Source organism: Marmota monax, unplaced genomic scaffold (assembly GCF_021218885.2).
Source record: "Marmota monax isolate L192 unplaced genomic scaffold, Marmota_monax_Labrador192_F-V1.1 WCK01_AAM20220418_F8-fsc00003, whole genome shotgun sequence".
Lineage (NCBI taxonomy): Eukaryota > Metazoa > Chordata > Mammalia > Rodentia > Sciuridae > Marmota > Marmota monax.
In genome coordinates, this window is record NW_026694084.1 from 7,985,240 (window position 1) to 8,012,982 (window position 27,743).

Here is a 27,743-nt window from a genome sequence, read left to right on the forward strand (position 1 = left end):
CTAGGATCTGATTTTCTTAAGAGACTGAGATGATTCCTGTCAGACTTGGTGTCTAGGTGGTTCAGAGTTTTAGCTGAGAGAATGAGAGGACAAAGTAATTTCAAAGGGTAAGGTAAGAAAGTAATTAGGATAGTAAGTAGTGATGTTGATGAATGCTTGTTAAAAATTAAGCTAAAGTTTTTATCCAGTTCTTTGAATTTAGCAAAGAAAGTCTACATTGGTGCCTCTTTAACATACATGTTTACACCAGGTTCACAGAAACCTATGATGAAGTATATATTCTAAGTTCTCCATAGGGATTCCAAAGTGGGGAATGAATCAGTAGACCTTAAAAGGATGGGATAACAATAATATGAAACCTTGTCCTTTCTTGTACTTTTCACATACTTTACAGTGTTTGCTAATCATTTTCCTGTAGTGAGTTGCACAGGGACTGGATATAATAAAACTTACTTGACTGTCTGAGTTGGCTCACCTATTTAAGGTTGATGTTTCTTATGCATAAATTTTATTGGCTTTTTACCAGTAATATTGTTGTTGGCAGGTTATTTTATCCTGTTTTACAGATGGGGAAATTTATGCTCAGAACAATTTAGTGTTTTTCTTAAATATCATTCCACTGCTATTCACTGACTAAGTGGTTTTTGAAGACAGGCCTTTGTTATTTCTGCTGTTTGAAACAACCTCCCTAGGTACATGAGGCCAGAAAAAGTGTAAGATAGTTACTATTTGGTTCTCCATTAGAATTTATTTAATGAAAATTTAGCAAATATTGGAAGTTTAATTAAAATAATAGAGAAATTATAAAGGATGAAGGAGAGATTTAAAGTTTGAACTAAATTTTTAATATTGGACTATTGAACTATGCAATTTTGTCTTTTACATTTCTGATAGTATTCAAATCATGAAAATTCTTTTCGTCATTTTTCCAGCAGATAAAATACAAAGTCGCATGTGATTTGTTCTATAAAAAAGGGCTTGCTACCACTTTTTCTATAGTCAGTTCATTATTTTGTTGACAATCTCGTTCCATTAATCTGATACTTGTAGGGAAATAACTTACGGATTTAAGAAGGTGTATAAAATTGATAAAATGGACATTTGAATCCTTACTTAAATGATATCTTAATGTTAAAATAAAAATGCACTTTACTGAAAGTAACTGTAAAACTATTTTATGCAGGATTTCATTTGGGATACCTTAATGGTTGAATAATAAATTTTACCTCATAAAAATGAAATTCAATAATACAGTAGCCTTCTCAGCTCAGTAGCATCTGGTCTATTCTCATGAGAGCCAATATTTTCCAACTCATTAGGATCATGTCATTCTGTATGTCGTCAACATTAACTTAGCCAAGCTACCTTAACTTACATAACTGCCAAACTATTAAATAGGTCTCTTGTGGAGTGAAGTCAAATATTCCCCTTACTTTACTTGTGCCTTAGAAGACAGGAAGAAAATGTACATACTGTAACATTTAAACATCTGGTCTAAAACCACATCAGTGTAACTCCAAGCAAAGTTACAGATTTGGTATTCTTCCCAGGTGTGCATATAAAAGGGATTTTGGAGTTGTTGAATAGTTCTTTAACCACTTACAAAAAAGACTGAGGTATAGTGATATGTTTTTTCTCTTCCTCTGTTTTAAAACTACTTTTTCCCCTAACATCTGAACATACCTCTAATATGTTGTAAGATATATATTTTTCATCTGTAACGAAATTTTCTTGCCTGATAGAGGCATTGGTTCTTTGTTTTAAAAATAACAGTGAATTGAGTTAGACTTACATGAAGAACTACCAGTAATGCTTTTTTTATATATTGAAATTTAGGTTAAAAGATTACTTTTTGCAAATCTTGTGAATTTTTAAGTTTGCTTATGTGAAATATTTCACAATGTGAATATTTATTATTGAGAGCTCATTTGTAGAATAGGTGATCATTACTAAGAAATGAAAAAATTTATGTAAGTCTTAACTACTCATTGACAATGTTTATAAGGCTTAATTTTCTCCTGCATTCTGTCTTAAACATTGGGTAATGTTTGTAAATTTATTTTTCTAATGATAACTTTGGGACAAGAATGAGTATTTTGGTATTACTTCACATAAGAGTGCATCAATGATATAATTGAAAAATACTTTTAAATAGTAGAAAACACCCTATACAATCTGAGTGTACCAAATAGATTTGAGATAAACTGCCATAAATTATGAGTACAAATATTTCACTGGACTTTGAACAAGTAAACAGAATATATCTTCAGTATGCTACCTTTAGTATGACTTGTCAGTCTTAAAATATTTTATAAACAGCATAATGAAAATGTATTTTAACAAGTTAATTTTGATAATTATGTGATATTAATGGAGAAATGTTTTACATTTATGTCAAAAATACAACTTTTATTGCTTTTTCTTTTGAAGCAGACTTTATTGTATTGATTCATAACTTAAAATTTACTTTTTTATTTGTATTTACTTATACTTTAAAAATATGTACCATGTTCAGTCCTTGGAGCACACAGCTAACAAGAAATAGACATGGTTATAGTCAGGGATGTAGAATCTTTGGTGTAAGCTATTACAAGAGCAAATATGACTTTACAAAATGGACAGGGGTAATTATATCCAATAAAGAAAGTGACTTAGTTTTGTAGAACTGCTAACAAGCTACAACAGTCCAGGTGTAACAATTTATCGTCTCATAGTTTCGGAGGTTAGAAGCTGGAGACATGATAGTAGCCGTCCATCCTGTGGAGGAGAACCTTTTCTTATCTTTTCTTACCTTTTGGTGGCTCTGGATCCTTGGCTTTCCTTAACTTGCAGGTGCATCACCAGTGTCTGCTTCTGTCAGCATATTACATTATCCCTTGTGTGTTTATCTGTTCTTTTTATAAGAATAGGAGATATATTTGATTAGAGTTTCTAAATGTTTTCTTCCTGAAGGGAAGAAAATCTGAGAAAGGTGAGCATAGGTCCTTTTCTTTTTGTTTGCCATAAGAAAACTAGATAAGAGGGGCTTTTGGCAGTCAAATCTACTCACATCTGAATACAGTCTTGAAGGTGTTTATTTTTTGTTTGTTTTGACTTGGACAGACAGACAGAAACACACAACTGGCTGGATTCTTGCCCACTGCTTGCATATGTTCTAATCTTCCACATGTTCAGAGCTATCACAGCAGTAGAGAGAGAGAGGACAGGGAGAGGGCATACTTTGCCAAGAACAGAAGTCCCTTTCAGTGTTGGCAAACTTGAAGCCCTTGTCCTGAAATGTTTCCAGCAGTCTTTCTTGTTAGCTTTAGATAAGTGAGATAAAAGAAGGGAGAGTTAGCTATAGCTATGGCTTGTCTGGCAGCAAAATTGGAAAAACTTTTACTCTGTATAGAACATGTTATAGAACCTGTGTACATCATCCACCCTGTAGTCCTGTGACTCCTTTTCTTGGGAGCAGAAGCTGGCTACCACTGTTACTAAGGGAATTAGATATCCACCATTAGTCAGCAGATGCAAAAAGGACTAGCCTTGTCACTTAAACTGTAACTTTAGAGATATCCTTATATTATATGTTTAGAGAATGTATACATGAAAACTGAGCTTTCCCTGTCAATATACAATATTATGTGATTATTCATTCAATGCTATCTATTAATTCTCAGTAGAGACCTCATTATCTGGAGAAACAGAATGCTGAAAAACAAACTTCAGTGGTCCAATTTTCATAAAGTTTTAAAAAACGTGTCTCTCCAGTTACTTATTACTGCTTTTCCCTTGTTTAACTTATTAAAATTATATAGCCACAATTGTCATTTTGTAAAATACTCAAGTGTTTGCATTTTCTTATTTCCTTTAGAGAGCTTTAATTGTCTTGGTAACCATGTTGGTAGGGTCAGGTAGAAGAGACTAATAATTTATTTGGGTACCATTTCTTTCTTTCTTTTTTAGCCTAGGTGCTCTGGTTAGAATCTTCAGGACAATTTTGCATGGAAATGGTGGGAGTGGATATCTTTGTTTTGTTCCTGATCTTAGAGGAAATTCACATGTCCTTTCTCCATTAGGTGTGTCTGTTTTTTTGGGGGGGGCGTGATGGGGATTGAACTCAGGGGCACTTAACCACAGAGCCACATCTCCAGCCCAATTTTGTATTTTATTTAGAGACAGGGTCTCGCTAAGTTGCTTAGCGCCTCACCATTGCCGAGGCTGACTTGGTGACTTGTGATCCTTCTGCCTTAGCCTCTGGAGCCACTTGGATTACAGACATGTGCCACTGTGCCTGGTTGGTGTGTTGTTTATTGCATGAATTAAATTTTTTTTTTTTTTTTTTGTTTTTGATGGACCTTTATTAATTTTTATGTGGTGCTGAGGATTGAACCCAATGCCTCACACATGCTAGGCATGTGTTCTACCACTGATCCACAACCCTAACCCCTGGAGGATTTTTTTGTACTTGTCTTTTTTCAGGTTGAGGAATTGCCCTTCTGTTACTAATTTGTTGTGTTGTACATTTTCAACTGACTTCCTTGACTGTACACATACTTCCTTGTGGTTCTTTACTCACACTGATATCAATGACCCAGACACAAATAAAATGAAATCACTTTCTTGCTAAAAATTCTTTTTTTTTGAAGTGGGGTACTAGGGATTCAACTCAGGGGCACACCCACTTGACCAAATCCCTAATCTTTATGCCTGTTGTTAACATATTATTGGTTAGCCTCCCAGCAAATCCATTCTTATTTCCTTCTGTCAATAGACCCTGGTTTGCTTTTAGAAAATTTCTTTCTTTGCTCTATGAAACAGTCATCCAATTTTGGTGGAATTTACTTCTGACTCTATTTCAGCCATGGTACTTGATTGATTTTAGTAATTTAAAACTTTCCCCCCTTTTCTTTCCCTCTTTTTTGATTGCTTGAGAGACCTAATTGAGACCAATGAAGTGTGAAACTATATTGCATAGGCAAATCAGAATAACCTTTCTAGAACTCTAGAGAAATAGGCTGTTTTTCCTGGCAAATATATTATGAACCTAAGAAGTCTGCAACTGTTACAGTCATTTTGTTATGATTGTCTTATAACCAGGATGGTGGGAAATCTGAGGGAAAAGACACATATAGAGTAAAACAGAGCTGAAGAGTCTGAGAGAAATGGAGTTACAAAGCTGATGACATTGTGAATCTCAGAATGCACCTAGTCTTGAAGTTACCTCTACCTTTATGTTGTCATGTGTTTTAAAGCTGATTTAAGGTAGTACTTTTCTTTCTCTTTTCCTTCTGACTACTGCTACTATTTCTTTTTTTACATCATAGAGAATCTTAAGTGATACAGCTTGTCATGGGCTTCAAGATAAAACCTCTTAGCATAAAACTAAAAGCACCTCAATGAATCTTCTCTAACCAATGTCTATAGCTCCATTTTCAGGACCACCCCTATATCTCTCTTCCCCTACATATTCTGTCTTTATGTCTTGACCACACCATAAAGTTTGTAGGCTAAATAATGCCTTCATAAGTCTGATTTCATGTATTTTCTATCTTATTCTTTCTTTAGAAGTAGTCTTAATAGGTATACTCTAGAAATCATTTTCTTATTCAAGGACAGCTTATTTGCTCCTTTGTGTTATTATTGTGAATGATGTGTCAACTCAGTCCAGCAGCCATTTAGTGTCTACTAAGTGACAGGTTTGGACTTTGTTTTCAAAGGTCTTTTCAGTCTGGTTGGGAAATATAATGTGTATCTTTTGATTATACATATTCTTTCTCTTTATTATAGTAACTTTCATTCTGTGGTTTTCTGACAAAATTAAGTGGCTGTAAGGCACTGGCCTGCATGATGTGTAGTTATGGGGAATGCGGAGGCAAAAGAATTGTGAGTTGGAGACCTACTCCTTCCCTCCCTCCCTCCTTCTCCTCCCCCCCATAAATAAATAAATAAAAATAAAATGCTTCATTATGTTTTATTGTACTTTAATTGACTATCAAGAGAACACATTAAAAATTCATGTGACATTAGATTAATATTTGTACATTAGAAAACAAAACTAATGAGTAAAGTGGCTAACAATTTCTTCCCTAACTTGGCCAGCATTTTAGATCTTTTTTTTTCAGAAATAATCACTTTTTAGTAATTCTTCTTTTCTCTGAAAATTTACTTGATACTCCACACCCACCTCATTCAACTCTACAGCTGGAACCATTTGATCTCTGCCTGTTTTTTTCAGCCATGCTTGAGGCTCTGAGACCAATCCTATCATAAACCTGGGGATAATTTAAGGAATGTACATTCAATATTCAGGTGACTCAGGAGCATCTACTTAACTTTGCAGTTAATCCTTCTGTGACTCTGTGCTTAGCCTAATAGATTATACTTCTGCTTGAGTTGACCAGGCTTCTATCCTTTACTGACATTTCAGTTGCTGCATACCTGTTTTTTTCTACTAGTCCACATCCTGTGTTTTGCATCTTAGGTCATTAAACACTAATGTCACAAATTTCCTTTCTATACTCTCATAGATTCTTTAGGTTTTTCCTTAATTACAGCCCTCTGAATGTTGTAGTTCCCACTAAATATTACCAGACCTATTTGAAGTCATGTATTTACTGATTACCCATTTTACCTTTTTAAAGGTTATTATTGATTTTATTACATTTGTGTCATCTTTTTCTTGTAATATCATTCTCAAGATCAAGGGATGGCAAATCTGGCTTAGTACTTGCTCTTTTAAGTACTTGCAATTTTAAGTAAAATTATATTGGAACACAATCATGCTTATTCCTTTAAAAATTGTCTGTTGCTACCCTTGTCCTTTGTTGGTATAGGTAAGTAGTTTTGACAGAGTCTATATGACCCCAAAATAGGAAGCATTCATTATGGCCATTTACCAGAAAAATGTTGTTCACTATATATCATTTATATAGCCTTGTGCTGGTACCTATTTTAAATATTTCATTTGTAGTGATTTTATGAAAAACTAGTGTATTTATTCCTGTGATTTCTGTGTAATTTTTCTATTTATTCAATCAAATATTAGCTATAAGAGGTCTTATACTCGAATCTTCTCTGTTAACTTGTTTTTATTTTTACCAACATTTTGTTAAGGTATCTTATCCAAAATACATAGAGTTAAGTGATTATGATAACCAATTTTTTTCCCTTTAAGTTGTATTACCTGTGGTAAATCGATCACCAAATATTGCTAAATTTATGTTCCATCTACTTTTACTACATATCCATTTTACCTCCAGTTTTACTTCTACACCACACTAGAACAACACTATTATTTGTTTTTGCCCTCAAGTCTGTTGACCAGAATGAGCTTTGAAAAATACAGTTAATGATCATACTATTACCCATCACTGATTTCCTATTAATTGTAGGATAAAATATGGCTATTAGCTTTTCAACTTCTCAAAAGTACTATGGTTCTTTTTGTCATGGGTTTTCCCTCAGTGCTCTTGTCACTCAGTTTCATCAATTTTTATCTACTTATTCTTCAGAGCCCAATTCAAATGCCATTTCCTTAGAGGAGCTTTCTTTAAAGAATACATTCTATAAGGGCAGGTGCCATATCTCATTTATTCTTCTGCTTTATCTTCAGCAACTAGTATTTACTTTGGAAGATGTTTGTCTGCTCTTATGGTGGACTTTTAGAATATAAATGGTTTACAGATTCTAGTAACAATGAACACCTCTTTTTTTGCACCTCTTAACAACCATATATGGCATAGGAAATGGGAACTAGGAGATCTGTCTCTGTTAGTGAGTGAACAAAGTCAACACTTAACAATTATGAGAAATACTTATTGGTAAGAAAATACTGCAATTTAAGTCACATGTGATAAATTGTTAAAGTAGAATCGCTATATATATTCTTGTGTTTGGGCCCTTATATTTGGGGATTCTCAAGAAGGACTCATACGAGTTAATATAATACTTAAGGTTCAGATTTATTGTACCAATTTAGCAAGGATTTCTAGTTGTGGTCACAAGGAGAAAAAATGCTGAAGAGTCTGGAGAAATTGGTGCATGTGGTTCCTTATGTTAACTGTCTCCTGTGTAGTTGTATTTGAGTTTGTTCCTTTTTTCAACAACAAAAATACAGGTGTCTGTGCAGTGTTTCTGCCCAGGGAAGTTCACTTGATGCCTAAAGTTTTTATTGGGGGATGGTCATATAAGCAACTTTTGCCTAGCAAGTACCCAAATTCCAGACTCCAGCAGGAAAGCAGATATTCAGTATAAACTGTATTTTTATTTTTTATTTATTTTTATTTTTTTGTGGTGCTGGGGATTGAACTCAGGGCCATGTGAAGGCAAGGCAAGTACTCTACCAACTGAGCTATGTCCCCAGCCCTTAAAATTGTTTTTGTGTAAGTATTAGGTTGGCAAATCCTAATTTGTGTTTTCAACCTCCTTAGCAAAATTGTGAATCCCTGGCGAACCATATCATGTGCCATATTTACTCTTGTTTCCTAGATATAGGCTATATCAATCTGTTTTCTGTTCTTCAAATACACTAACGTCACATTGTTTTAGGGCTTTTTTTCTGTTGTTCTCTTTGCCTGTCAGTTCTTTCTTTCTTTCTTTTTTTTTTAAACCTTATCCCTACCTAGCTTTTATGTTGCAATGTAGATATCTTCTGTTTTACCTCCCTTTCTTATTCCTCTTAACTCTTAGGTTAGCTATACCTAGGATCACTTTTCAGTTGTATTTGGATTGTTTTTTCTTATTTGAAGGAATGTATTCTCATGCTTGTAACTATTGTGAATGAATGAATGAATGAGTAATTTGGGTTAAGGAGGAAAGGGGAGTGCCAGAGGAAAAGGAGAGAAAGATACTAAAATTTGTTTGGTATTTTTTAGAATTATATACTTAACATCAGAATTTTGCTGTCCAGTGTTTTAACCACTGGTTACATTTGACTTTTTTTTTTCTACCTATATATGGTAAGAAATCAATTGAGAAATAAATATAAAATACTTACTGGGTTCAGATGCTTTTTTAAAAAACAAAAGAATATGAACTAGTTTAGTTCATTTTTACATTTTACAATTAAATGATGACATTTTAGTAATATTTGAGTGTGTAAAAATGTTAATAATTTTGACTATTTTACTACATTGTGTGGTTACTGCACAATTTTAATTATATATGTGACTATTTTATAGTTTAGCTACATAGCATTTGCTCAGAAAGTGAAGCAATGATGTTTTACCTTATTGTGTGGCATTAAGAGTTTAAATTTTGCCTGTTACTATGAAAAATGTAACTGAAAATGATATATTACCTTTTCTTTCACATTGTACAGAAACTAATTTGGGGGTAAAACTGACACAAAGTTTGCCATTTACTCCTTTAATTTAATTAAATGATAAAAACCATTATAAGATATAACTGGGAAGTTTATTATATTCTAGTAATTCATGTTTATCCCACCAAAACATTTATAATAATAGTAATTATAATTGCTAACACATGATTACTGTGTACCTGATACTGTTCTAAGTACCTTGTATCTATTAACATTCAATTTTAAAATGGCCCTGTTGTTACCATGAGAGCTGTTTTTAGTGATCATACTTCCTTATTGAGTAACGTGGACCAAAGGAAAATGAGAAAGAATTCTTTTTGAAGTGATTTACAGGAAGCCATTTCTGTGCTTGACAATATTAGATGGTGGATTAGATAGGGAGAATGGAGTTTTCAACAAATGCTATTGTGTGTTCTTCGTGATAAAAGGTGTACCATTGACATCTGATAAGAGGTAAAATATGTAACAGCTTAATTTTGACAACCACAATGATGTGGCCAGAAGTAGTTGATAATGAATGGAGAGGGGGTGGGGTCTAGTGATTAAAGTTTTGTCTTCAGTTTGATAAGAGTTGACAGGGCTGGGGTGGATGGCAATGGCCTATGCAATATAGCCTTCTTTACCACAATATAAACTGGTTTATATTATTGGTCACTTACCTGCCATACAGTGGCAACCTCTGCATCAGAACATCTTTCTTTACTTTTTGCCCCATCTGTGATGGTGTGCATGTTGCAATGACTGATACAGTGATGGATCCAGGCATCAGTGTTATCAGTCTAGGTGATGCAGCAGTGCAGGTTTAGTTAGCAGCTTGGTTCTAGTTGGTCTCATCAAAAAATGAACCCTTGCTGTAGCATCAGCATGGGTAATATGGATATTTGATCAGCTATGTTTTTTCTTTTTTTCTGTAGTTTGTGGCTCCTAATCTTTGGTTTTTAATCTGCTACTTTTTAGTTTTCCAAGTGGCAATACAAACAGCTTGGCCTTTGGCAACAACCCAAGGGTCAGTCATTCATCATATGATTCATCAGGACTTGACAATGGCCTAAAATTCTGTATACTGCATTGTCCCCACTGAATGTCTGGACCTGACGTTGAGATGCTACAGTAGTAGAGACACTATTAGGTTTCAGTTTAGTCAGAACATCAGTGAATCAGACCCTGGCAGTTTGGGAAAACTCCCTGTATATTACAGGTCCCATATGCTTTACTTCGAGTAGTGGAGCAAAAGTTAAAGCTTTTCTACAAGGGGTGTGTCTTAGTGCATTTTGTGCAGCTATAATAGAATACCACTGACTGTGTAATTTATAATGAAGAGACACTTACTGGTTCATGGTTCTGGAGGCATATGTTTTGCTAAAACATGAAGATTTGTTCAACTCCATTGTCTATCTCTCTACTGCTCTTCATTATGAATGGTACTTTTATGTCTTTCAAATATCAGGACACTTTCAAATGATCAAGATTTGTTATTGCTGGGACAATATAGAAGAATGAAAATGTAGACCATTACTGTAGTTGTAGGTGAGAAGTACCAAAAAGGACACCATCCTTTGTCTGTTTGCAGATTTTTTAATAGCATAAATCAGGACCCTATGGTTTAAATTCTAGCTCCACATAACGACTTTTCCACTTCAACCCCACTTTTGCCTTTTGCTTTTTGTGGTACCTTAGGCTTGTTGCTTAGATTCTTAAAATTTAGTTTATTCATGGGAAAATATGGGTATAATAAAATTTTCATGGTTTGATTGTGATACATTACATTCGTCAGCAGTGCCTGACTTGGTATTTGATGGTTTAATATCCATAATCAAATCCCTCCTGGATTATTTCATGATTTTATGAAAGGTAATAGTTGTCTAACCCTATAAAAAAGAGAAATGAATGAAAACTAGAAGGAATTTGGTTGATATAATGAAGAAAACTAATATTTTAAAAACTAAAGCGGAACATGATGACAGTTATTATTGAATGGTGTTGCATTGTTTGTTTCCCAATACCCTTTTTTTTTTTTTTTTTTATTTTCAGCGGACACAACATCCTTGTTTGTATGTGGTGCTGAGGATCGAACCCAGGCCACACACGTTAGGCGAGCGCGCTACCGCTTGAGCCACATCCCCAGCCCTCCCAATACCCTTTTACCTACAGAAAGCATTGTGTATTTTTTGTAATACCTAGTAATATATTTATCATGGGCTTTTATCTGGTTATTTAAATGTCTCTAATTTTCTTTGAATGAACAATGTGGGTGTTCAGGGGCACTCAACCAAAGAGCCACATCCCCAGCCCTATTTTGTATTTTATTTAGAGAAAGGGTCTCAATTGAGTTGCTTAGCACCTCACTTTTGCTGAGGCTGGCTTTGAACTTGTAATCCTCCTGCCTTAGCATCCAGAGCCACTTGGATTACAGGCATGTGCCACTGTGCCTGGCCATATCCTTGTTTTTTATTTTTTTAATCAATTTTTAGTGTTGAGGATGACCTTTATGTAATTATTAAATATTTTTTATTGTTGTATAAATCACTGATGGTATTGGAAATGATTTTCAGTAGTATGTAGGACACTTTTTTAAAATTAAATTTGTTTATTTTACTGTGTATTAGGAAAAATATGTATTTTGCACATTATTTTAGGTATTATTGTATAAGATAATAGTGGAATAAAAGTTTGATCTTTAAATATTCTTAAATATCTTAAAATTCTTTCTTTAAATATTTTTAAAGAGAAATATTAATAATGGTATTAATTATTGAATACCTACTATCTGCTGGCACTTTTCTAAGTGCTTGATATTTATTGAGTCATTTAGTTCTCAGAAGTTTTGAGAAGAAATCACTGTATTCCTCTATGTACATTATGTATGTATGAGATACGGGAACACAAAGTTATTAACAGTCTTCTCCTTGGTTATGGATCTAGTAAGTGCCAGAGCTGGAGTAGTCCACATGTTTGGACAGTGGCTAACCACTTACCTACTATGCAGTACTGCTGCTTCTTTACTTTATTGAGTAAGTAATATTATAAATGGAACATTGATAAGGTAGTAATAATAAAGTTGGTATAGAAATATGTGAAGTTTGTAAAAATGCTAGATTATAGGAGCTGGGATTGTGGCTCAGTGGTAGAGCGCTTGCCTAGCATGTGTGAGGCACTGGGTTCAGTTCTCAGCACTGTATGTAAATAAATGAACAAAATAAAGGTCCATCAAAGTCCAAAAATATATATTTTTTTAAAAATGCTACATTATAAAATACTTTAAATCTTTGAGAAATATATTTTCATGTATACAAATGTGAAATTGAAAAGAGATGCATTACAAAATGTAGCAAGTTTATTTTAAATATTAAATGAAGTAGCTTTTTATTACATCTTTGACATATGAAAGAATACTTTTTTAAAAAAAATCAGTGTGGTGAGGTAGAGTGAATTTTTTTTTTTTAACTACTTCTCCACCTGCTTCTATGAAAAGGAAGTATTCATAGTTTATAACTTGGGAAAGTTAGGTTTTAGGTCATTCACAACTGTGTTACAAACTGATATTTTAGTTTTAGGATTTAACTTTCTAACAAAAGTCATGTGACATTAGCGGTTAGTTGCAGTGAGAGCTCTCTCAGGAATATGCTTAATAGAAAGGAAGACTTTGGGTCTGTGAGGTTGTGTAGCCTTGAATGTGATTTTTTATTTGATATATGAGCTGTGACATAACTATTGCATGACTGAGATGTGCTTGTAAGTGCTCTACTATGCAGATGGGTTTTTTTTTTTTTTTTCTGAAACAAAGCCAGAAATAAAATCTTGAATGTGTTCATTTATTGGGAAAAGAATACTTCATAGAAACATGTGGAAACATTTCTAAATTTTTTTTCATTAAATGAGTGATTTACTTTCTAAACATTTTTATGATTGTTCAAGTAAATGTGTCATTTACTTCATATTTTCCACGTTTAGTGAGATGTGGGAAGGCTTATAGTACTGAGATATTTGGAAACAACTTGATCAGTTTTAGGAATGCACATTTTAAAATTAGATAAACATTAACAATTAGGATTAGGAATATATTTTATTGTTAACCAATCATTATGGTATCCATACTTAAACATTATGGTGGGATTTGATGGGGACATGTATGGAGTGGTTATTTCCTTCACTCATTTTTAAATTATGAAAACATAGGACAATATTAAAGGAAATCATAAAAGAAAAAACACAAATATAACATGACTGTTTTTAATTTTCCTGTTCTCTTCTAACCCATGTCCTTATATATAAATTTTACATGTTTCTTTACTTCTTGTGTATATGCCATTTTATGTTATGTTTTCCTTTCATAACATTGTTTTAAAATTTCTCTTTTTAGCAGCCATATAACACTCCTATAGTCCTTCCCTTTGTAAAAAGCATATGAAGAAAAAATTTTCAGATTTTAAATCTCTCTCAAGTTCTTTTTTTGTTTCCTTTTTTAAGTTATAAAGTAAAATTCATATAGTCTTTGAATATTATTACTAGATTTTTTTAAATCTATAGGGATAGAATTTCAAAGAAGTGCTCCCCAAAGTAACCCCAAAGCAACATACAAGTAAGTAGGCTCTTTTCATATTAAATTATGTGCCTGCTTCTTTTTTAAAATTAAATTATTTATTTATTCTAATTTGTTATATATGACGGCAGAAGGCAATTCATTTTATATTACACGGATAGAGCACAATTTTTTAAGTCACTGGTTGTATACGAAGTATTTTCACAGCATTCGTGGCTTCATACTTGTACTTAGGGTAATGATGTGTAACTCATTCCACTGTCTTTTCTTACTGTAGCTTCCTCTTTTCTGACACAGAGAAATGATATATAATGCTATACATATTGCCTCCTCACTCAGCTTTAGTGCTCCATATTTGGTAGTTTAAATCTATAAAACTCACACATGTAGAACTCTTTTTTTTGCTTTGTGGCCCCTTCTACCTGGTCTTTTATTTTTGACCTTGAGAGGGAGTAATCTATGTGGTTTGAGCTACTCTCCCCATTGATGGATAACTGCTTTATTGATCTTTCTAGCTTAGAACTTTCCCTTGAAACTGATAAAATTCATTCAAATGTTCCAGGGTATTTAAAATACACTATATTAAAATGAAACTAAACTCATTCTCTAATCACTATTCACCCATTATCTTATGCAAAAAACCTGGAATTATCTTTAACTTACCTTCTCTTGTCAATATCTTGTAGGTCATCATATTCTGGTGTTTCTTCCTCCTAAATCTTCCTGGCTTTGGGACTGTACTTTGTGCTACCATGCCTTTATTTCTAACTGGAACAGTTGTAATATTTTCCCCCATCATCTCTCAATCCTCTCTTGTTCTTTTGTAATTCATTATCTCCACTGCAACCTCAGTGGTCTTTCTAAATTGGAATTCTGATTATGTCCTTCAGTGGTTTTCCCATTTTTCTTCATTATAAAATTGAAACTTGTTCCATGTCAGTACATGCCCTTTTCTCAGACTTGTTGCTGGAAACTCTTCCTCTAGCCCCTTTATTTAGCAGTTCTGAACTACAAAATTACCTGTAATAGCCCAAATACCTAGTCTCTATTACCTCCTTGGTGATGCACATGTCATTGCATCTGCTGGGAACACTTTTCCTACCCTCATACCCATTTTCTGCTTCTTTTCTTTTAAGATCTAGCTGAAGTTTCAAATCCTTCAGTCTGATTTAGATATCCATTTATACTCCCAGAGAATGCTATCTAACATGATATGCCAAGTATATAGTATATGCCATTAAAATATTTCAAATTATTACTATTCTACGGAGTGTTTTTCTTGGGTGTGGTGGAATTCATTGACACTTGGAATTTAGGTAGTTTATATTTATTACACAAAATATTTTGCTTCATGCATGTTAATATTTTTAAAGTTATTTTTCTGCTAAAATTTAACAGTAGTAATGTTGGCTCAAGGATAGGGACACTTTATGATTCTTGGGCATTGTTAATATTAATGTTTATCAAAACATATGTTAAGTGATTTTTACAAACCAACACTGTTGGTACTGATATTATTTTCTGTTTAAATAAATTTTTCTTATAAAAAATCTGATCTTGATACTAATATTTATTAATTTTTGTATTGAGTGAATATTTATGGACAGTATGGCATACTAGTCTCTCTGGAAAGCACTGGGAACACATACAGTAATATTATTCTCTCCCTGATTCTGTTCTGGGAGCTTGAATAATAATATCCATAATATAATTCATATATGGTTATTGTACTAATGGAGCTGCCTTTTAGATCCAAAGACAAAACAATGTTATCTTTTTAAAAATTTTTTCTTTTACTTGTAGGGGGACACAATGTCTTTATTTTTATTCACTTATTTTTACATGATGCTTAGGATTGAACGCAGTGCCTTACCTAGGCAAACACTCTACCCCTGAGCTACAACCCCAGCCCCAAAGACAAATCAATGTTATCTTTAACCTGTTAATGTCACAAGTTTAAAATGTTTTGTTATTGATAGAGTGGCATATTTACTTGAACATTTTCCATATCAACATTTTAGTTTTGCTTTTGTCTTTTAGAATAGAGGAATGCTATTTTGATTAGAATCAGATTTTAATAAGAAGCAATAAAAATGCATTTTTTTGTTTGAATAAAGTTTTCTCTTTGGAGTAAGTTGAACTATTAGTATTTGAAGCAATAAAAATGTGTTGTTTTTTTTTTGTTAGAAAATATAATTAGTAGATTGCTGAATAAAGTTTTCTTTTTGGAGTAAGTTGAACTATTAGTATTTACAATATTATTTACTTGGTTTTATTTTTTTACTTAACTCTTGTTCTGTATGTTTATATTTCAATATTAAAATATAACTAGATGGATGTATTTCTTATATCCACATAAGAACTCTTTGTACTATTGGTGGTACCATTACATAGTTCCTTACTACAGTAAGTAAATATATTACCTCAATCCTTAATCAGCCTACCATTGCCACTGATGACCCAATGCTGAAGTTGTAACACTATGCCGCTGACCTAGACTCAGGGGGCTTATTTTATTTTATTTTTTTGATGCGTTGCTGTAGGCAATTTTAAGGGTGTGGAACTAAGCCATTTTCTCCTTGGACTCATTTCCACTTTTATTTCCTATGGGAGGCTTAGCCTTCCTTTAAAATACTTGGATTTTAAAATTGTTCACCTATTCTGTGATTAGTGGGTAGAGGAGTAATGTTGCTTACTCCATTTTAAGTTGATGAATTAAAAAAAAAAAGTGGCATTTCTTAACCGTTGGTGTAAACAATTCTCATAATTAAAATTTTATAATTTTAAAAGTGCTTTTGTGGTAGACACTTTATTCTTTTCGTGTGTATGTTTTTCATGGATTAGTTTTATTTTATGCTTATATATTAGGAATGCCTGGCCTTATTTTAGTCCCAGGAGGTTGTAATTGAGAACTGACAGATTATATGAAGTTGAAAAGAAATTTAATGAGTTGTAAAAACTAGTGCTTCATTTTTCCTTGATAACTGATATGTTATTTTTGAGGAAGTGTATTACAAAGTTCAAAATGAATAAGCCTTAAAATTGCCTAGTGGCTTTCAATATTAACACTAATAACCACCTCTTCAAAACAAATTGAATTTTATCACTAAGAAGAATGAAGTTTTTTTTTTTTTTTTTAAAAGCATGTGAATGTTTAAACATGTTGGTCATAGTTATTCAACCTCATAGATAAAATATATATAAATTTTGTGAAAATGATATGGGTTTAAACTGTCATTTTAATTTCTTCATCAACAAATTTATAGAATAACTTATTTTTGCCAGGTATATTATAAAGTGGGGTTATTAGTGTAAAGCTGGTATAGATTGAACCAAGCTGCATTTTTAATAGGAAATTGACATATAAACACATAATTATACTAGTACTGCTGGAGGTTCAGAAGGAAGCCACAAGAGCCTATGATTGTATTCAGAGGTTTCATTGAAGAGTTAATATTTTGTGGTTGTACATATGTGTGAGACAGACAGTGACTGTCTCTCATAAGATGATTGATATAAAGTAAATACTCTTGGTAATGTTAAAAATGGCCCTTTGTAGATATAAGGAGTATTTTTTTGAAAGGGAAACTGTACAGAATAGGTTCCCTAGGAAGCAGACTCGGAGATGGAGTTGAATTGTAAAGTATTTATTAGGAAGTTACAACAGTGGAAAAAAGAAAAAAAATTCATAGAAGCAGGATTATTCAGAAGAGTGGTCATATTGAGAAGCCTATTTGCTAAAGTCTCTGTCAATCCAACAGTGAGAAAAGTTGTTGGGGGAGTTCTGCATTGGTAGAATGTAGAGACCCTTGTACTACATTACTTTGATACTGCCTGTTGGCTTCTCCTCTTGGAGAGGCAAACTCTATAGAACCTAAGAGCAAGAAGCTGTCAGCCAGTCACACTCCTAGTAGCAGTCAATGTGTTCTTTGTTGAAGGGATCCCATTCATGTTGCTGCTACAGAAATGAGGGTTGAGAGTGGACTTTGGCATGAAATGCATCTTCTATGCATTCATTCACTCAGTAAATACTTTTGGACACTTACTATGTGCTAGGGATGGTACTGGAGATGGCTGATGTGAATAAAAGAGTTATGTCCCTGTGCTCATATATAGCAAAGGTATGGAGGAAGAGTGTTCCAAGCGAAAGAGTTATAAAGGACCTTTTATGGAAAAGAGCTCAGCATAAAAGAGCGACAAAAGAAGGACACTTTGGATGGAGAGTTGTGGGGAGAAAAAGAGAGTTTGGCAGGAGCCATATTCTGGAGCACTGGAAGCCATATTTAGAACTTTAGGTTTCATTCTTATTGGGGGTTGGGAATGGGTCATTGGAAGGTTTTAACCAAAGTGATAATATAATTTTACCTAATGGTCTAGAAAGTTGAGTCCTCCTTACCAGTTTTCATATTTAATTGTCATAATGCTAGTTTGTCTTGGATATAGTCTGCGTTCACTTGGAGAATTCATTTATGTCATTGAAAACAATATGATATCCACAGAAACCATGTGGTATGGGTTGGGTATGAAGTCCCCCTTCCTGCACCCTTGCGGGCCCCCCCCCCCCCAAAAAAAAAAAGCTCCTATGTTAATGCAGGAATGTTCAAGAGCAAAATGATCAGATCACGAGAGCTGTAATCTAATCAGTCCTTCCTACTTTGAATGAACTGGGTAATAATTGTAGAAGATGGGGCATAGCTGGAGGGGATGGTTTCACTGGAAGTGTGTGCTAGAAGGGTTCATCTTCTCTTTGCCCCTTCCCTTTTCTCTCTGCTTCTTGGTTGCCATGAGGTGAGTCCCTTTCTTCTGTCAAAATGTTCTGCTTCACCTTTGGCCCAGAGCTATGGAGTTGGCCCACCCTGGACTGCAACCCTGCAATGATGAGCTCAAAATAAAGTTGTTCTTCTCAAAGTTGTTCTTGTTAGGGATTTTGGTCACAGAGACAAAGAACTGACTAACACAGCATGTATGTCAATTCCATTGTCAGACTTTATTTGACCGATTTACTTTATTTCTATAGTAACTCATTTATCAGTTCTATTAATTTTTAGTAATTGTTCTTTACCCAATTAGAAGAGCCATATTAATTTTTATCTTATAGTACTTTATATTTTTTTCTGCCCCATTCTTAGGTCTGAAAAAAAGGAAGTAAACATTTGTGTAGGAATTTTATTTAGGCATTTGAAACTCTTCATGTGAATGTGTTGAGAACATTTAAGGTTTAACTAGTTCCGCAGCAGATCCATGCAGCTCTCTGGTGTAGTTCACCATGAAATTTTAAGACCCCAGATGTCCTACAATGAGTGGGGTGGAGTTCTTCCCCTGCTTCCACTACCTGGGGTCAGGAATTTTTCCTTTCCCATAGAAAATTTTTGAATTCTATCCCACCATAATATTGACTTATCTAATTGAGAATAATTTTAGTTATCTTGACTTATTTAAACGTGTATTGTTTCTTGGAAATTAGGTTCCAGCTTTAAGAAGTGTCTTCTTAGTGCCCATGTATGAACCTCAGCCTCATCATTTATCAACCATGTGATTTAGTCAGATCTCTCTACTGCTTTAGCATTTGGTTTTCTCCTCTATAAAATTGGAACACCAGTAGTTACTTAGTACATAGGCCCATAGTGGGAAGTAATGTGAAATAATATAGAATGCCTGGTGTATTGTGACTTTTCTATAAATGGCAATTGTTGGTGTTTTTATTATTTTTTTATTTTTGTGTTTTGAGACAGGGTCTTACTTAGTTCAGCTTAAGGTAGTTTTTAACTCCTGTGCTCAAGTGGTTCTCCTACTTCAGTTTTCCGAGTAGCAGGGACTATAGGCGTGTACCACTGTACCTAGTTTTGCTGGCTACTTTTAATATTGTTTTTATTTTTTAGTAGAATAGTCACTTTAGTTTCATTTCTGGCATTCTTGAATTTGTTTGTGAAAATGCTTTTCATCATATCTAAGGGCTTAGCATCACTTTTCTAATAGAGACATGCCAATTAGATTTATTGTTTGTGTCTTCATATTTACCTTTAACTACTTACAGGTAACCATTCTTTTTTTATTTAATTTTTTTTGTAGTTGTAGATGCACAGCATGCCTTTATTTTATTTGTTTATTTTTATGTGGTGCTAAGGATCAAACTCAGTGCCTCCCACATACAAGGCAAGTGCTCTGCCACTGAATTACAGCCCTAGCCCTCTTTTTTTTTTTTTTTTTAAACTGGGAATTGACTCTTGGTCTCCCAAGCCTGAGATTATAGGCACCATGCCCAGCCAAGATAAGCATTCGAAATCTAACAAAAAATGAATATTTCCTCATGGACTGTGTGTGGTGAAATTCTGTCCAATATTTATTGTTACAAGAATAAAACAATACAATTATTATTGGTTGTACACACTGTTCATTTCATGTACAAAACTAATTATTATTTCAAAAGTTTAAAGATTAGATAAAAATAGTTAACAAAAATATTAACCAAGTACCTAGGTAACCTTATGAAGGTCTTTGTAATTTGTGGAGCACACCTATAATCCCAGCAACTCAGGAGACTGAGGCAGGAAGATTGTGAGTTCAAAGCTAGCCTTAGCAACTTAGCTAGACACTTAGCAACTCAGTCAGACCCTGTCTCAAAATAAAATATAAAAAATGGGTTAGGAATGTGGCTCAGTGGTTAAGTACCCAGGGTTCAATACCTGGTACACACATATAAACAGACAATGTTCTTAAACATTTAAATAACAATAAGACATTTTAGAGATTAGGTTAAATCTTTATTCTTCATATAATTAATAGAATTGTTTAATTTACTAGCATTAATAAATCTTTAAAAGGCTCTATTTATTTTCTAGTTATTTAATTTTGCCACAAGTCTCTCAATATAAGGTCATTTAGGAATTAAAACTTTTTTTTAAGTTGCTGATGGATGTTTTATTTATTTATAGGCAGTGCCAAGAATTGAACTTAGTGCCTCATGCATGCTAGGCAAGTGCTCCACAACTGAGTCACAACCCCAGCCCTCATTCAGGAATTTTTCCCAACTTGTGAGACTGAATTAAATGCAAATAACAGAATTTTTGTGAGTAATAATATCTAAGAAATTAATATATGAATCACCTATGACAAAAATATGGAGAATATGAAAGGAAGAAAGTGCTAGAGAAAAATGAGGTGTTTTGAGCACATCCTATTTTTTAAATTTTTTTTTTTTTTTTAGTTGTTGATGGGTCTTTATTTTATTCATTTATTTGTATGTGATGCTGAGAATCGAACCCAGAGCCTCACACATGTAAGGCAAGTGCTCTACCACTGAGCCACAACCCCAGCGCCATCCTATAATTCTTATTTCTTACAATTACAGGCTTACAAGAATGCCTTACAACCACTTTGTACATATTTTTAATTAGTCAATTATTGTAGGTGGAAAATGTAATAATTTGCTAGAAACATCAGTATCAACCATGCTAGACAAAAAGCATCTTATTCCCCCATCATCTTCAGTTGGAATTGAGCATCTATTTTAGTATTGTAGGTTTGGAGACTCAAGAAGTAATACTTTATGGAAGAAGTAATGTAACCTAGAAATAAGATACCGGCTTTTAGGAGGTGAGAACTTCTTTGTGAACTATACTGTCATATAAAATCAATTCTTCAAATATTTAGTAAAGGCTACTTTTCAGTGAGCTTCTGTATTTATACTCTTATATTTCAGAAATTTATTCCATGATGATATTTTGCTTTTGTCACAGCTTGAGTAATATGCAATATTTTTAATATGGTAGAAAGTAGTAAAAATCTTTTTTATTCTATATGTCTGCCATATTTATTAATTTATCCAAATTTTTCAGAATGTTGGGTAAGTTTGGAAGAGAGAAATGCAAAATCCTGAATTTTCATCCTAACATATTTTGGAGGCCAGTTTCTATTTTAATCAATAATTCAAAAGACTACATACATATTAAATATAAAATTGGAAGGATTTCTTATAAGTTTCAACATGTACAGTCTGAACTACTGCAAAATATTTTTCCTTTTAACTGAGTAATACATTATATCAAATCCACATTAAACAAATGAAACTGAAATACCTTTCAATATAATTTATATACAGAGAAATATTGCCATGTGAAATATTTTCTTTGTGTTATTTTGTTTTTCCTTTAAATAAGTGCATGCAATATTTGGTATAAATTCTTTCATAAGATAGAACAATTAGAATCACATACTGTGAAGCTGGGGTATAACTCAGTGATTGAGTATGTGCTAGCATGTACAAGGCCCTATGTTCAATCCTTAGCACCAAAACCAAAATGTCAACAACCATATACTGTGAAACAGAGGGTGATATGGAAATAAACTTCTATTTTTTTTCAATAATAGAAGACAATGATAAGCACTTTCTGATTTCATCAAAAATAGGTGAAAAAGTAGTATTTACTACAGGTGGGGACAGAGATTGTGTAGTATCCAAGTAAGTCACATTGAACACATTTTAATAATGCAAGAACTGGTTTATTTTAATTAACTGTGGTCTTATATGTTGTGTATCCCTCTCGTGGCAAATCACTGTTGCATTTACTGGCAAATGCTTCAAAACACTACTGTTTCTACCCACTTTCATTGGCTGAATCTCATGTTGGTGTTATGTAAGGTCTAAAAATAGTTCTTGTGGATTTTTCTTTAATGATAGTTTTATCATATAATTCATTTGTTACTATCAGTTCAGTGGAACTTCTGAAATCTTACTGACATAAATATGAAACTGAATTGGTATTACTTCATAGCTTTTTAATGGTATTTGCTGAAGTATAGGACAGATGAATTAGAAAGATATGTTTCTAGCTATACTCAGCAATAAACATCATATCTTTTCATGTTCATCCTATAAAATAGCCTGAATTTTTAAAAGAAGACAGTGCAAAATGGAAAGGAAAGAGGCTCTGCTTATGTAATGTGTTCAATATTCTGAATCTCTTACGATTTCATAGGACTGTCTTAGATAGATATAGGGTAGCCTAAAAAATTCCATTTGTGTAACCACATTTTAGCTTGTGGAGTAAATGAGATACTTGATGTTCAGTGTTTGCATTTATATGTTTTACATATGAGGTAAACCCTAAAAGCTCATGTGTGAGACAATGCAAGAAAGTTTAGATATGAAATGATTGGGTTTTGAGAATATTAACCTAACCAGTGCATTAATCCCTTGATAGGGACTAACTGTGTTGTTTCTTTAGGCAGGTAGAGTGTGGCTGAAGGAGGTGGATCATTGGGTATGTGCCTTTGGGGTTTATATTTTGTCCATGTTGATGGAAGTTCTAGCTTTCATGACTTTTGGTTCTATGTCCTTAACTGCTTTCTTCCATCATGGTCTTTCACCATAATGTTCTGCCTTACCTTGGGTTCCAAGGAAGAGAGTTGGCCATCTGTGAACTGAGACAGTGAGTTCCTAAATAAACTTTTCCTCCACTAATTGTTATTGTCAAATCTTTTGGTCACAGCAGTGAAAAAACTCACTAAAATATTGATTAAAAACTTCAAAAACCACTACGAAAATATAAGAGTATATAATTTTAAAATTCTGTCAGTATTTCAATATTTTGTCAATGCAAGGGTAACAATTGAAGCTTTTTGTGATTACAGTGGAAGAACAAGTGACCAAGAGAATATGGTAGAGGAAAAGAAAATATTTCAGTAAAAATGAAAATAGTCCATGAAAACACATTGTCAGTGAGGAATGAGATGTGAATAGGGAAATATTTAATAAAAAATCCTGACCTGGGGCTGAGGAACTAGCTCAGTGGTAAAATGCTTGCCTCACACGTGTGAGGCACTGGGTTCAATCCTCAGCACCACATAAAAATAAATAAAAATACTGTGTGTTCATCTACAACTACATAAATATTAAAAAAAAAAAATCCTGACCTGAGATGGGAAATTTAGCTTAATGGTAGAGGGCTCATCGAGGATGTGTTCCCTGAAACCACAAGCAAAGAAAAACAACAACAAAAAAGTCATGAGTCAAACAGAAAAAAGTCACACAAGTTTTTTGGACAATAAGCCATCCCATAGGGATATGGAATTATTAGGGGAAGCATTTCTTTTCCCAACTGACTACAGTGTTCAGTTTTGGGTGATCATATTTTTAGTTAGCAATGCCAAACTCCTTACATGATGTCTGGTCAGTAAGTACAAAATAAATATGGCCGCTAGTTCTTCTGTTTCATTTTTTATCTCTCTCACCCCTCATCCCCATAGGCTTTTCTCCTACTAAACTTCTGTAACAGTTTCTGTAGACAGTCCTACCTTGTTCCTCAGATTAGGGAGTCATGCTTTCTTATTGCCTGGAGTTCTCTGAGTAATTCTATTATCATCCCATTCTCTGGTTTACTTTATTTTAGTGCTTGGGCATTAGATTTCTAGATGAGGCTAGGGTGCCCTTTTTATATAATTTTAAAACACCTTGTACCTCCCTTATAGAATTTGTCATGTTATTATGTTGTTTTATTTAATTATCAATTTCTCTAAGTTAGTGTAAGGTAGGTTTTGTAGGAAAAGATAATTTCTGGTCAGTAAGTACAAAATAAAATATGTTTTGAAGTAATAGATTCTGGTTCTAAGTTTTGGTATTATATTACTTCTCAGTTCAGCCTAGTGGGGACAGGGGAGAACAAGTTGCCATGAGGCAAGGTTATGTAGGTTAAAGATGATATTTAAACTTGATTTTGAAGGATGAGTTAATCTATATCTAGTGGCTGGTAAAAATAGGCTCCATTTTGGCAAGAGCTTTTTCTCCTGTATTTTGGCACTGTTTTTAGTTGAATAAAAAGGTTGAAGGATGTTAGAATATAATAAAATTTATGTTGGTAAAATAAAAATTTCATAAGAAATTAATTTCATATGAATAGTCTAAAATTTTCTGATGCTTCATATTAATGCTGATAGTTATTAGCCAGTTTATCTTTTTCTCATTTCATAGTGAAAACATTTTAAGACATTAACTGGGTATTTTGAAAATGAATAGCATTATATATAAAACACATAATATACTATTTTGGTAGTTTTTGCTCTAGAATAATTTATTCTATTCAATGATCAGAGTATATTTTACATATTCTGTGTTCTCTGGTAAGGATCATTCAATTACACCTCTTTCTGCTCCAAAGAATTCTTCTGAGGAAGGAAGGCATTTTTTTTGGTTTAGCTAAATAACATGAGAAACCATTTCCAACTTTGATCTGTGTAAGAATTACTTGGGAATATATGCTAAAATAGGCTCTCACAGTCTTGTTTTATAGATGAGATCCATCCTAGGTGATTTTTCTACTAATGATTGACTCTTGCTCTCCTAGCAATTCAGGGGTAGAACTGATATTTTATATAAACCTGAAGTTCTTCTGAACGATTATATACATTCCATCATGCATTTTGAGTATGCTTAATTTATTTATTTGAACATACGGTTTTACATATTAATTGATAAAATCAGTCAAATTACTTTATACTTACCCTCTTTGTTACCCACCTTTGCAGATATGCTATGTAATAAACATTTTTGTTTATAGTTGATGGGAGAATAATTCTCAACAATATTAGTATAAATGTCAGAAATGATCAGCAGTGTTAATAATAATTATCCTTAATAATTGGCATTTATTTTTACACACTTTGATATTTGATATGATAATACACCAAAGCTAACAATTTTAGCAAACTGTTTTGTTTTTTAAGATTAGTTAAAAGATTTTGTAAAATGGTAATATATTTCCCTAACTGACTTTGTAAGAGAATGACCTTTTTAATTTTGTTTATTTTTTGATTATATTTTACTTATAAAAGATACAGAGCTTAAGCATTGACTTTGCTTTTTATCTTTTAAGTTTTTTGGTGAGATTGTATGCATATTCTAGAACTTGCTTTTTTCACTTAATTTATGGTTATTAGTCTAGCATATTATTACAAATATAATTACCTTTTCTTAAAAGCGGCATACAAGGGCTGGGATTGTGGCTATGTGGGAGAGTGCTCACCTAGCACGTGTGAGGTCCTGGGTTCGATCCTCAGCACCACATAAAAATAAATAAATAAAATAAAGGTATTGTGTCCAACTATAACTAAAAAATAAATATTAAAAAAAGCAGCATACAGTTCCATAGTATACAGTACCATTATTTATTTAGCTATTCTCTTGATAAACATTTAGTGTGTTTCCACTTTTTGTTACTACTCATATTTCCTTTATCAAAAATTATAACATTTCATATAACTTTATAATAAATGTGGGTTGTGTGATATGGTAATTATTAGAAAATGTGTAGAATGAAATAAAAATAATTCCTAAATCTGTCACTAAAACACAATAATGTGATAAAGTGAAGCTTCTTTTTCTATTTGTTTATGTGTTCCTTTTGGATTTTATTACATCGATTTGTTATAAGCTGCTAAAATTTATTTTTACTTCACAAGACTTTGTGATTTCAAATTCATAATTTATAGGCATTCTTTCTTTAAGTCTCTAAAGTTTTAAATGTAGATTTGTTTTTCCTATTTTGTTTGCTTAGAGCAACTGAAACCTTGGTAAAATTTATAATACAGTCTACAAAGTACAATGTTAATGTATCATTGTAATTACAGTCAAACCTGTGTAAATAAATATTATCAATAAGTAACAGAATTGCAGAATTAAAATAATGAATCATTAACAGGTTAATTGTTAGCCAAAAATAGATTTTTTAAAATTTATTTTTTAGTTGTAGTTGGACACAATACCTTCATTTTATTGATTGATTTTTATGTGGTGCTGAGAATCGAACTCAGGGCCTCACACGTGCTAGGCGAGTGCTCTACCACTGAGCCACAACCCCAGCCCCCACAAAATAGAATTTTTTTTAATGGTTTTATTGTTATAGAGAGTTAGCTAGCCTCAAAAATAGCCATCAGGCTTCCCAGTATCTATTCCTTTCTGCAGACCCTTCTGCTGTCTGGGATGGCTTTTGATCAGTAGATTGCCAGTAAAATTGCTAGTTTTTGACTTCTAAAGCTAGAGTTTAAGACACCTTGCAAGTTTTGCTGGGATCACTTTGATGATGTGCTCTGGGAAGATCCAGCAACCATGTATGAAGTCCTTGTCTCTGCTACCACATTGGTGTGAGGAAGCCAGAACTAACCATATAGAAAGGCTAACATTGGGAAGGAGAGATAGATGCCTACCCTGCCCTCAGCTGTTCCAGTCATTCCACATGTGAGTTACATAATCATCTTTGGTATCTAACTCAGTTTATACTTCAGATGATTCTAGGCACAACCTACATCTGATGGCAGCTTCATGAGGGAGACCCAAAGAAGAACCATCTGGATAAGTACAGAAAATCCATGAACTGTTAAGAGAGATAAAAATAGGTTGTTATAAGTCACCAAATTCCACAGTGATAAATAACTGGAACATTAAAATTTGTTCTAAATGTATTTTATTGTAGAAATTAAGGAACAAGATATTCTCTTGATCTTTATCATTTGACATTTTTCTAGATGACAGTATTTTTAGCCAAAGAACAATGATATAAATGTTTGAGGCAGTGTCACTTGAAGTTCTGAGGTTAAGAATCTGGTCAGATCTAACCTGAAATATTTAAAGCTATCAGGAAGCTTAAAGATCTTTGAATCACATCTGAGGGACATATCTGTAATGTAGAATTTAGGGTGAATTTAAGTATTTCCTATTTATGAGTTAGACAAAACCATAAAAAAGATCTGAGATAGTTACTTTAAAGAAATTTAATTCAATAATTATAAACCTTTCAGTCTTTTCTCCTTATTTACTTTCTCTTTTTCTCCTTTACATGATATTTTATGACCCAGTTAAAGTAGTACTTAATAAAGTTAGGTTTCATGTAGAAAGGTGAGATTTGT

At 33.0% G+C, this 27,743-nt stretch overlaps 1 protein-coding gene and 1 non-coding gene across 15 annotated transcripts in view; one reads left to right on the forward strand and one right to left on the reverse strand.

Moving 5' to 3' along the window:
* The window catches only part of Vps13b (vacuolar protein sorting 13 homolog B), a 756,023-nt gene that overhangs the window by 190,681 nt on the left and 537,599 nt on the right, over nt 1-27,743 (forward strand). The window lies entirely within an intron of this gene.
* On the reverse strand, nt 26,627-26,699 carry Trnaa-agc (transfer RNA alanine (anticodon AGC)). The gene has a single exon. It is a non-coding gene; the product is annotated as a tRNA-Ala (tRNA).